The 12,888-nt window shown below is 42.1% G+C and overlaps 1 protein-coding gene across 12 annotated transcripts in view; it reads right to left on the bottom strand.

Annotated features, from left to right (window-relative positions):
* The window catches only part of Rp1 (RP1 axonemal microtubule associated), a 338,377-nt gene extending 326,273 nt beyond the window's left edge, over nt 1-12,104 (bottom strand). For all 12 annotated transcript variants that reach the window (XM_069990725.1, XM_069990729.1, XM_069990733.1 and 9 more), the window contains exons 1-2: nt 11,935-12,104; nt 5,267-5,372 (exon numbers count right to left, since the gene is read on the bottom strand). The gene's annotated coding sequence lies outside the window, so the exon portion shown is untranslated. The remainder of the gene's footprint in view (nt 1-5,266; nt 5,373-11,934) is intronic.
* Between the last annotated feature and the right edge of the window lie 784 nt (nt 12,105-12,888).

The raw sequence follows: 12,888 nt of genomic DNA, 5'->3' as shown, positions 1-12,888 counted from the left end.
CTGGGTGGAGTGGCCCCGTTTGTCATCTCAGCAACGCTGGGAAGCACAAATAGGAGGACTGCAGTTTACCCAGGCCTGGCTGGGAAAAAAAATGACATGCTATCTACAAAGCAACCAAGCTAAAAAAAAAAATTGGTGGAATAGCTCAAGTGGTAGAGCACCTGGCTAGCAAGCATGAGGTTCCTGAGTTCAAATGTCATACCACCACAAGTACCACTCCTCTCAGAGATGTCCGCTTCTTTTGCATAAGTTCTGCACATGACTTAAGTGTTTGAGTTCCAGTGTGAATCATAGGCAGATACTAAACACGGAGACACTTGACAACAGGTGGTGATGCCCACAGCAGGCTGCTGTGCTGAAGCAAATGTGTCCTGCTGCCTGTGCCAGCCCAGATGGCTGAGCCTTGCAAAGTGGGAAGACACTGTTGTAAGCCAGTTAATTTTTAAGTTATCTCTGCAGTGATTTTTTTTTTGCAACAATAGATTACTCAGTCTTAAAATAAAACCTCAACAGTCACTGAAGCCAATTCCAGGCTCCTTAGAGAGATCTATAAGGCCAAGTTCAAACTCTGAAGAATGGCAGGCTCCTAGGTCCCATTCCCCAATATTTATTCCAAGCAAGGGTCCACCACAGAAAGAGCCCCTGTTATTCTTCAGTTTGTCCTCTCTGCTCAGAGTTCATCCCTATCTCCTTTCTCCCTACTGAAGTCCTGACAGTCCTCAACCCATTCCACAGGCCCCCTTCCTCAGATGGCTCCTTCCCTTCTTTCTATCCTTGCAGTCCACCACTGGTCAAATGACATGTACACAGCAGGCTCTCGCTCTGCTGGCGCTCCCAGTAGACTTACTGCACAATCAACCCATTGCAGTTCTAGTTTCCCATCCCCAAATCGTTCTGAGGAACTGCTTCCCTCATCTCTCTGCATACCCCCACGGGGCCTCGCTCCAGTTCTTCCAACTGACTCCACCAGAACTGGCCAGCTGTCTTTGGAGAATGTACCAATTAGCACATGCAAGACTTCTGTGTGCACCTGGTTCCCACATCTGGATAGAAGACTCTGATATTTCTATTGTTAAGTTGCTGAAAAATCAACTTTTTTCCTCATAATCACCTAGTTGTGGGATCTTTTCTTCTTTCATTTTTTTACCAAAATAAAACCTCCAGAACGTCCTATTGAACTATGATTTTTAAATATTGTGAAATATGAAGGCAAGGCTAGAGGAAGGAGAGCTAATTTCCCTAACTCCCTAATGATATCTAGGCTCCTGTCAAACACTTGACAGCTAAGCTCCTTTGTCAATTCTCTTTGTTATTTTTTGGTCTCTGTATGGAAAAGACAGAAGGCTGTAAGTTTGACTCCCTTCTTTTTCCCCAGTAACAAGGGCCACACCCTTCAACCTGAATACCCACGTGACATGACTAACACAGAACAGTAGATGTGGATGGCTCCATTCTGTTTGTTTTGGAAAGACCAAATGGAAAGCAAAGTCTGTAGCCCATTCTTCTTGAGAAAAAAAAAAGAGAGAGAGAAGGTGCTGACTGATTTAGTCCAACTCAGTAAGATATGAGACTATTTTAATGTCTCCACAATCAAGGGCCACAGCTTTACGGCAAAACAAACAAAAAAATCATGATACAATGAGCATTGTGGCAGGCAATACAATAGGATAGGACAGCTAAAAGTATTTATAGTCAAGATTCTATTATTAGCAGGAGTTTTTGTTGCTAAGTGTTACACCCTGAATGCTCCATTGCCTAAGAAACAAGTAACTAAATCTCTGCCTGCTTCAGTTCTTAAACTTGTTATCAGACATTTGCAGAAATAGCTCTGTGGGGTGTGGTTGTGGCTCAGCAGTGGAGAGTTTGCCTATCACACAGAAGGCCTTAGGAGTCCCACATCTGACACTGCAGAAAAATAAATGAATGAAGAACTCATTGGAAAAGTTGGTTATTTTGAAGATGACAGGGACACATTTGATTCATGCAAATTGTTCCACAGCATGCCCACTGTAGGAGGGTTAGCGTGATATATTGTTAGCAGAGGCAGGCAGACACTCTATGTGCTGGTCCATCTGTTGCAAATAGTAGACACACTGAATGCAAAAAGGTAAGCCAAAGGATAGGAGAGATAGAATACACTTGTAATCCCAGCACCCAGGAGGCTGAAATGAGAGCATCATGAACTGGTAAACAGGTAAGCTACAAATCAAAACAAAACTATGCCAAGGCTAAATCCACCCTCTTATCTATTAAGAAAAGTAATTAACATGTTTTTGTTTGTGCACTTGTTGTCTGGGTCTTGAATTCAAGGCCTTGAGCTCTTGCTTAGCTTTTTTGCTCAAAGCTCCACTTCCAGCTTTTTGGTGATTAATTGGAGATAAGAGTCTCATGGACTTTTCTGCCCAGGCTGAGCTTTGGGCCTGGATCCTCAACTCTCAGCCTCCTAAATAGTTAGGATTATAAGCCTGAGCCACCAGGGGTGCCCAGCCAGCAATTAACTTTTTATACATAAAAAGCCCAGAGCTTTTGAGAACCTCTCTGCATAACATAAAGAGAACCACATAAAATAAAGAAGGTTCCAGCCAAAGCAGTCTTCTGAGGACACCTGATCCAGTGCCTTAAATTCACAGATGGTACATTAGTATCCAGATGTCTTTCAGAGAATTTCACACTCATACTCATAGGTCCTAAGATTCAGGATGCCCATGTATTTTGGGAAACTCAGCTCAGCTCATAGCAGCAGCTAACATCATATTATGTGATTAATTCCCCTGCTGTAAGATGCTTCTGCTGGCCCATCCAACATGGGTGGTATTATTTTCCAACCTACACATTAATCTTGCCTTATTTGTGAATTCACTACACAAAAATATGACCCAATATAATAATAAAAATTAAATTTTAAAAAATCAACCAAAATTTCAAAACCAACAGTTTTAAATTCCTAAGCATGCAATCTAATCACTAAGGCTTGTCTAGAGCCTACAGCTAATAGCCAACAAAACTCAAAGGATGAGTGACTTTAATTAAACTGTTGACAGGGTCACTTTCTCTCCATAATTGTGTATTGATCCACAGAATGAATAAACCCCTTGACCAGGCTCCTTCATGTGGTCCAGTTTCAGTGAGTCACAAGTACCAACTGAAAACAATTTTCCCAACTTAGTCAATGAGCTATGACACCAGAACACACCAGCTCTTAATTAACACCCATGTTCCACATTGTGTGTGTATGTGTATGTGTATTTGTGTGCGTGCATGCGCACGTGTGTGTGTGCGCATGTGTGTATGTGCCTGTGTTGGGTCTTGACCTCAGGGCCTAGAGGGTCTCTTAGCTTTTTCACACAAGGCTGGCACTCTACCAGTTGAGCCAGACCTCTACTTCTAGCTTTTTGCTGGTTAACTAGAGATAAGAGTCTCGCAGACTTTCCTGCTCAGGCTGGCTTTGAACAAGGATCCTCATATCTCAGCCTTCTAATTACTAGGATTACAAACATGAGCCACAGCTCATGTTGTTAATTCCTGTTCACAAAGAACAACAGATGAGACTACAGAAGCTCTTGGCATTCAGGTCTAGGGTTCCCATGGGAACTCTGTTGAGGGCCAGCTGCTCATGCTTGGGGCACAAAGTCCAGGGCTGCTCTGGGGACACTTGGCCATTTCCCCTTAACCCCATCCAACTTCAACTACAGACATGCTACTTTTCAGCAAATCGCAAATTTCCACTTTGTTTTTTCAACAAAGCAGTCACTTTTACCTTGTTTTGGGGCCACCATTTGGTTGAGGGGAAGCACATTGTATTTTTATAAATCTAAGGACAAGGGACTCAGCCAGCGAATCACATGACAACTAAATCACAGCTGAGGTTGGCGTGAGACAGGGTGCAAGCTTCTCCGCACCTCCTGAACTGCCAAAAGTGTGCGTGGAATTTCAAACTGCTGGTTCTGAAATTTCTTTTGGTTTTTTTTTTTAAATGTATTTCTATGACTGCATTTGGTCAATATGAATGCAGTAATCCCCAAATGAAGCAAGTTTACTGTATAGCATGGAGAGTAACAGCACACTACCACTCCACATTGCGCGAGTGTTGGATCCATAAGAGCATCCCGGGGCTGGGAATCACGTATTATGAACTTAGCTGCTGCTTTGGGCTGAAATGGACCCCCCAAAATATGTATGCATCCCAATCCAGGTGAGCTGGAGCTTTTCTGAAAGTAATCAAGTTAAGACAAGGTCATTTAGGATATGAAGGCCTCAATACAAAAATTGGCAAATTTACACAAGAGCCACATGGAGAGACAGCTTTACTCTTGCTTTATACGCCATAGAACCAGACAGCTGGAGAGACATGGGCAGGTTGTCCCTCTGTTATTCAGAACTGGCCTCCAGAACTGTCAGACAGCAAGTGGGTACCATCTACACCACCTTGTGTACAGGTAGATTGTCTCTTATCCAGAAGTGATTTAGATTTGGGATTTCATTCAGATTTGGAGACATAATGCAACCTCTTGGAGATACCACCTAAATCCAAAGACTAAATTTCTCTTTCATATACCTTATTCACCTAGCCTGGCAGTAACTCAACACAATACTTTCATTTTTAAATAAGTTTTTTATTGTGAAAATAGTGTACAGAGGGGTTACAATCACATGAGCAAGGTAATGAGTACATTTCTTATCACGCATTGTTGCCTCCTCCTTTGTTTTTCCCCTACCATTCCTTCCTTCCCATCACCACAACTACATTCCCCTTCTCCCCCCCCCCCTTTCCTTTTTGTTTTGAGCCTCTGCTGGGGCTTGAACTCAGGGCCTAGACGCTATCCCTTAGCTTTTTCATTCAAAGCTAAGCCCTCTACCACTTGAGGCACAGCTCCACTCTCAGTATGTTTTAGTGGTTAACTGGAGATAAGAGTCTCACAGACTTGCCCTACCTTGCTTCAAGCAAGCATCCTCAAATCTCAGCTTCCTGAGTAGCTAGGGTTACAGGCGTGAGCCACCAGTGCCCAGCTGGTACAATGCTAAGAAAACAGCCAGGGATGGAGGCATGCCCCAGCACCACAATGACACGGCACGGAGGCAGACAGAAACAGAGCCAGGTAGCTCTGTCATCAAAGGGAAAGGAGATCCTGAACAGGCAGGAAAAGGAGAGGAAATGTGGGGCTAGCAACACCAAATCTAGTGGATCCTCTGGTCTGATAACAGCCACCATGGCCCCAAGACGGCTGTGTACTGGTGCACCAGGCACACCACCTTGAGGAGTACTTACTAGAACAAGCTGGTGTTGTTGAAGCTAGACCTCAAAGGCAGTCTTCCTCTCCAATACTTTCTGACCACTGGGTTCCTGGAAGAACAAACTCCAAGCTTGCTTGTCTCTATGGAAACAGGCAAGAACAGCTTTGTACTTATCCAAACTATACAAAAGGAATGTGTCACCAAATGCTCAGCACTCATTACATTTGCTTCTGAAAAATGATGCCAACACCACGCTAGGGCCTATGTTGCTGCCCATTGGATCAGCCCTACCTGTCAAATGACATCCACTTCCCTGCCTTCCTCCAGCCCAGCCTCCTTCTCTGCTACTTTGACTTTAAACAATTCATTGCTTGCACCGATTGTTTACCAACTTTCTTCTGCTGCACCATAATTTCCACAAGGTGGCGATAGTGGTCCCCTCTTTTTCATGGTAGGATCCCTATCAGGCGCCATACCTGGCAACCACAAGGCGGTCAGCAAATATGTGGTAAAAGCTTCCTGCAAAAGCTACTTAGTATAAAAATTACTGTAAGAAAGTTCCCAAAAGAAGTGCCATTTGACAACCAAGGTAGCTAAGCAATGAAAGTTTTCTAAATTTTTGCTGGCAGATTTACATTAACCAGCCTCACATAAAATGATGCATAGCATCAGAATGCCAATTCATTCATCAGACAATGCAAATTGCAGCTGAGTACTCATGCCAATATGGCAGCTGTACTCAGACCTACAAGGCAAGCCAAGTTACAGTGACAAGTTTATATAGCAAAAGAAGAACTGAAATCAAATACAAAGGATATTCCTATTCATAAAAGAGACTTACAACTGTGACCCCAGCAACCCAAACCAATTCAGTGAGTAGGCCTCTCTGATACACAAGCAGGTTAGCCTTTGCCAAGGCCCCATCCTGTCTATCTTACCAAACTTCTGTTTGCTGCATTGTTCTATAATGACATTCACTGTCCAATCAGGACTTACTTTCCCCTGAGAAGAGGTTCTATTATATTAGTAATAAATTTACCCAATATAGTAATAAATACCCAATATTTATTGGGTATGTATGTGTGCCAGGCACCAAAGGGAGCTGTTTGCACGTACTTGTGTTTGTGTTTGCCTCTGTATACATCTCTCTGTGCGTATGTATGTGCACACACGTGTGCGTGCATACACACACACACATGCACATGCCTGCATGTACTCACTCACACATGCCAGTACTATAGCTTGAACTCAAGGCCTAGTCACTGTCCCTGAACTTTTTTGCTCAAAGCTGGTGCTCTACCACTTGAGTCCCACCTTCATTTCCAGTTTTTTGCTGGTTAATTGGACATATGAGTTTCAGAGGCTTTCCTGCCCAGGCATGAACCATGATCCTCAGATCTCAACCTTCCAGTAGCTAAGATTACAGGTCTCTAAATCTTCACAACCACCCATGAAAGTGCAGACCTTCATTGTTTCCATCTTCAAATGACGAATCTGAAGCTTAGTAAGATTAAAAAAAAAAATCCCCAGTTATTCAGAAACTAAAAGGTGAGACCACGTATGAAGTCAATGACTTAGAAATTCACACAGGAACTAAAGTGGTCCCCAGACAATTTAATGGGTTCTCAGTCTTCATCAGCACCCTGGATCTTCATTTTATAGAACTTAGAGACATTTGTCTAGTGCTCTTCATGTTCACACCCCATTTCCTCAAGGATAAACAAGCTCAAGGGTTTCAACATCCCAGCCTAGAGCAATTCAGCATCAGCCCTGGATGCCTTCACGAGTAGAGTCTTTTCTCCCAGGTCTCCTAGGTAGCACCTTGATCCACTACCAGTGCCATCTAACTAATACAATTCTATGCCACAAATATATTTTGAGCAATGTTGTAACTGAAAGCTGATGTCTCTTAAAATCCATTCCTCTCTCTTCTCTCTTCTTTCTCCTCTCTCCCCTTTTCTTCTCTCTCTTCCTCCTTCCTCCCTCCCTCTTTTTCTCCCTCCTTCCCTCCCTCTTTTTCCCTTTCTTTTTCCCTTTCTTTCTTTCTTTCTTTCATTTGTTCATTCTCTCCTTCTTTCTTTCTTTCTTTCTTGTGATGACTCTGGGACTACAACTCAGCTCCTGGGCACTGTCCCTTAACTTTTTCTGCTCAAAGCTAGCATTCTAACATTTTTGCCACAGCTTTACTTCTGGCATTTGGGTAGTTACTTTGAGATAAGACACGTGGACTTTCCTGCCCAGGCTGACTCTGAACTGTGATCCTCAGATCTCAGCCTGCTGAGTAGCTAGAATTACAGGTGTGAGCCACTGGGGACCAGCTCCCTTTTCATTTTTAACAAAATGTTCTTTTCTTTTATTGTCCAACCAACAAGTCCCACTCTGCTGCAGCCACTGACAGGCAAGCAGTAGTAGTACATAATAATTTCAGGAAGATTCTTGAATAAGAACCAATATTCTTTTTCTCCCTTCAGTCTGCCCTAGAATGTGATTTAATGGCTGGTGCTCTAGCAATCATATGGACCATGAGGAGTGTGGCTTGGAAATGGTGGCTACTCACAGCAGAATGAAAAGACAAAAGGCATCCAAATTTTGTATGCAGGTCTGTACAAGCTTTGAACTGTCATATTTTAGTAGGAAATATATGTATACATTTAACTAAGAAAAATAGGTGTGCATTTAAGTCTACTTGTCTTGCTTCTGTGATTTTTCGGTCAAAATTATATAAAAGAAGCCACTGCCAGGAACTAGATATCAGTGGAACTTTCTCACTCCCAATATACATACACAGAGACACCAACAGTTCAGTTATTTAGATAAGGCCCAACCTAATGATATTAGACCAACCACAAACATTTTATCTAAGACATTACAAAACTGGCTCAGAAGACACCAAAAATACCATCCCTTTCTCTCAGTCTTTCCCTCATAAGGAAAGTGATTTTCCCTTTAACCTACAATGTGATGCCCATTTCCTGCACTTTTCTGCATTCAAGGTTTGTTACACCCAAAATTAATTATCCCTAACCAGCACAGTTGCTCAGGCCTGCGATCATAGCTACTCCACAGGCTGAGATCAGGAGAACTGTGGGTGGAGGCCAGCATAGGCAAAAAGTAGGTAATACCCCCATCTCAGCCAATCAAAAGGCTGGCTGTGATATCATGCACTTGTTATCCTAGCTAGGGGAGAAGTGGAGATAAGATTGTGGCCCTGAAGTGTCAGGTATGAATCCGGCAACTCTCTTGAGAAAGCAAGCACTGATTAGTCATCCTTTTCAAAATGAAAACATGTTGCACCCATTTTCACTGGTATCACATGACAAGACGTGTAGCTATTTCAGCTAGATGCCACCACTCCTTGCTACTCAGGAGGCTGACAGCAGGAAACTCACAGTTTCAGGCAAACCTTGGACAGAAAAGTTCAAAAGATCTCTTCTAACCAATATCTGGGCGATTGCACATGTTTGTCATTCCAACTACAACAACTCTAAAATAACCAGACTTTAGTCTAGGCTTCTGATTAGGCAGGATGTGATATAACCAGGGCAAATGAATTGCTGTTGGAATAGATGTTGTGGATATATTGAATTTTTTGTCCATGTGGTTTCACAATAAATTACAATACTATAGGCTCTAGGACTGAAAACAAAATAATCAATGTGCTAAAGAGTCTGGAGACATGGCTCAGCAGTAAAGCACCTGCCTAGCAATACTAGGTCCTGAGTTCAAACTCTAGTACTGATGAAAAGGAAGGAAGGAAGGAAGGAAGGAAGGAAGGAAGGAAGGAAGAAAGAAAGGAAGGAAGGAGGGAGGGAAGAAATGAATTTTAAATTCTGTTATGGTCATTTTAATGATAGAAGACTACTGAATTGGGTGGGGGGAGATTTCATTTTAAATTAATTTACCATTGGGAACCATCTATTCATCCAACAATCAATTTCCCATACTAACTATAGCTACATTACTTTATTGTAATAAGTGAAATTACTGTTAAGAGTTATGAGATGCTATAAAAATTTGAAATACTTTCCCAAAGAAAAACAACTTTGTTTAATCTTACTGTATTCCACTGAGTATACTAATTATATATATACATATATATGATACCATGGTAGTTATTTGTATATTGTCTGCACATATAACTCACTGACATACAGCATTCACCAACTGAGAATGCAAAATAGCTTACTGATAGAATGTTCAAGCAATTAAGAAAAATAGTTTGCACAAGAACTGGTGGTATTTTTGAGCAAAAAAATCAAAGCACAAGCAAAAAAAAAACCTTGAGTTCAAGCCTCAGTACTAGCCCCAAAAATCAAAAATGAAAAAAGAAAAGCTTGCACACCAGCACACTGCCAATTCATTACCCAGAAGGCCACACTTCTCCATTTGCCTAGTCTGCAATGTTCACTCTCCATGAAATGTGACTAAGTCCTGCCTGCCCCACTTCTCCAGCCAGTTTTTACTAAGGGACCATCCCACAGTGCTGACCTTGTACTAAGGGACCATCCCACAGCACTGATACACAGCTCTCCACAATGTGTGCAGGTTTCTAAGGTGCTGTTTTGTTTTCATGATACATTGCTATTAAATGAATCTAAGATACTAGATAAATAGAAACTAAACATTTATTGCTATGATGTTGATGGCAGATAATTTACACACTTCGTTTACTCAGAGACTGAGTTTAAAATATAATCTTATGTATCAACTCTGATTGGCCAAAAAGAAGAAAGAGATTTTATGGCATATTCTTGTGACAGAAAGAAACCATTGGCTGCAAAGCCACCAAATAAATTAAGGAGTGGAGGTTTAAGTAGCTCTGATTGTAGACACTTTTGATGGATCTGGTTTTAAAGTCTATGAGGAATACCATTGGCAGAAATGACACCAAATGTGCCCTTAGCCATGTTGGTATCCCTGCTCTGAAGAGAACAAATAAGTCTCCTTTGTTTCTAGGCTAAGTGCTTACAGTGTGCTCAGTGCAGAATGCAGTGGCCTTTCCTGGCCAGTCTCTTAGTATTCTCAATTTGCATATTTGGAAACTGTACTGTACAGAGTAAAAGAACTTAGAGCAGGCATAGTGAAGCACCGGGCCATACTGCCTGTCATACAATAACCTTGGGGGTTCAGAGACCCTTACCTCTCTTATGAAGAGGCTATATGAAGTTTGTCTATTAATGATGCACACTGAGTCAGCTTTTGGCTTCTCCCTTTCCGCCCCTGCTCTAAGACTTGAGCCTGTTTCTGCATCTGTAAATAGGACATGGGTACCCAGTGAATCCCCAATGCTCCATCCAGTCCCAATCTTCTAGGCACTGTGTGGAAAAGCGTGCTCCTACCAAGTAGGTGAGGTGACATAAACACAAGGATAAACACCTACTTTCTGGTCTCCAGTGGCTCATACTTCTAATCCTAGCTACTCAGGAGACAGATCTGAGGACAGATCACAGTTTGATGCCAACCCACGCAGCTAAATCAAAGAGAAATCCTATCTCCTCTTAACCACCTGAAATTTGAAAGTGGAAGTATGGCTCAAATGATAGAGTACCACCCTTGAGCATAAAAGTCAAACAAGAGGGCTGGGAAGGTGGCTCAGTGGTAGAGCGCTTGCCTTGCATGCATGAGGCCCTGGGTTCGACTCCTCAGCACCACATAAGCAAAAAGAAAAAAGCTGGAAGTGGCGCTGTGGCTCAAGTGGTAGAGCACTGGCCTTGAGCTGAAGAGCTGAGGGACAGTGTTCAGATCCAGAGTTCAGGCCCCACGACCGGACCCAAAAAAAAAAAAAAAAAAAAGAGTCAAACAAGAGCTCAAGATCCTCAGTTCAAGGCCCCAGTGCAAAACAACTTCTTCTTGAACTAGTAAGAAAATAACCTAATATCAGAACTGGATATAATAGTATATTCATCTCATCCAACTCTGGAACAGGAGTGAGAGAGAGAGACAAACAGATCAGGCCTCTTGAAGATTCTCTCCAGCTACATTCGCAAACTGCATGTGGTTTGGTGACATGAGTATTACTAATTAAACATGAAAAATTGTAGCCTCAACAAAATGAGAAATTAGTATCATCCAAATCACAAATCAAAGAGTAGTCCAAAGCCCCTTCTCCTAGGTGGGAACTGAGTCTCTAACCATGTCTCACTCCAACTCATCCTCTCCTCATACTTCCCACATTGTAGGGTTTGACCCCCTTCAAGCTCTAGCTGGCCCCCCAATTCACACTGTCTCAATAGCCGCCTACTGGTCTGTATGAATCCATTGAGTCCCATACCCCTGTCAGCTAATCTGCGGTTGTCACTATAATTAATAGTTACTTTGAAACCCTAAGGCTGTTCAGATTTTTTCCCCTCTGTTTATCAAGTAGTTCCCGAGGACACAAAGATCAAGTCCAAAATGCCATTCATACTCCACAGGCTCTTGTCCTTAAAGATACTTGTCCAGTCTCTCTGTCTGTGTCGATCTCTGTCTACTCTCTGTCTGTCTCTCTCTGTCTCTCTGTCTCTCTCTCTAACTCTCCCTCAACCAAGAATGTCTTAGAAATATAGAAAAATAGAAAATATGTCACTCACAGGAAAACCAGTCCCCTGCCTTGCCCTTTCCCACAGCAAGCAAGACATGAAGTAATTTAGTTCAGGCCTTTCCTGCATTCTCTACCATCTCAACACAGTCTTCAACGTTTAAATAAAAGGCAAAGATACCAACCTTTTCCAAACCCAACCGGGCTTGGAAAACAGCCTTTAAATTACCATTTCCGTACCTTCTTCCCTCTTCCTCAAAAAAGGCAAATGGAGGGTGAGCATCTATTTTACCTGTATTTTCTAAAGCTTATGTAGAAATCCCTCAATTATATCAAGAGAACCAGAGTCTGGAAGAATCCATGCAAAAGGCTCCCTGTCAGCTTGGCACTGAGGATAAACTTGGCCTCTTTGTGGTAGTTAAAGGAAACAGTGGTGTTTGCATTGGCAACGGCAAACACCTCAGCTAACTCCTAGGCCATACACTGGCAAGGAATGCTGCTGGGCTAGAAAAGAATTCACAATTGTGAACTGTGTAGCAGAGTGAGCCCCCTCGTTCTGATAAAGAAATATTCATACTCCAATGTAAGATCGAAGATAAAGTCACTTAAAACCAGTGGACCTTTGGGGGTTTCCAAGAATCATTAAAAGATTTATAATGTTCATAGGAGTTTTTATATTATTTTGAAGCCCATATTTTTAGAACTCATTTTGTGAAGTATTTTAGACACCCTCAAGTGAGACCACAGACCCATAAAAAGTAAATTGAGTTAACAGATTTTTCAGGAACTACTTCTTTTCATTATTCCCATGATGAAAACAAACCCTCTGATTTACCAGAATTCACTAGCTCATTTTTATAGGGAGTCAACTGCCAGCAGGCATACATTCTCTCTGCTTTTCATTTATTCTTTCAACAAGCACATATTTAATCAGGCCAGGAAGCACAGGTACTCTGAATTGAGAAGTGAGGAGTCAGAGGAGAGGAAATAAATATATCAAAGCACAACACCATTGCTAAATTGACTTCAGGGCTGGAAATGTGGCTTAGTGGTAGAGTTCTTGCCTAAACTGACTTCAGTCTTCTGGGCCAGTGTCTCATGTTGTTCGTGTGCTTCTTTTTCTTTTGTTTTACTTTTGT

The sequence above is a fragment of the Dipodomys merriami genome, unplaced genomic scaffold (genome assembly GCF_024711535.1).
Source record: "Dipodomys merriami isolate MVZ:Mamm:240054 unplaced genomic scaffold, mDipMer1.0.p SCAF_4, whole genome shotgun sequence".
NCBI classification, from domain to species: Eukaryota; Metazoa; Chordata; class Mammalia; order Rodentia; family Heteromyidae; genus Dipodomys; species Dipodomys merriami.
The sequence above is the reverse complement of the archived record's forward strand: the minus strand, read 5'-3'. Positions and strand labels throughout refer to the sequence as shown.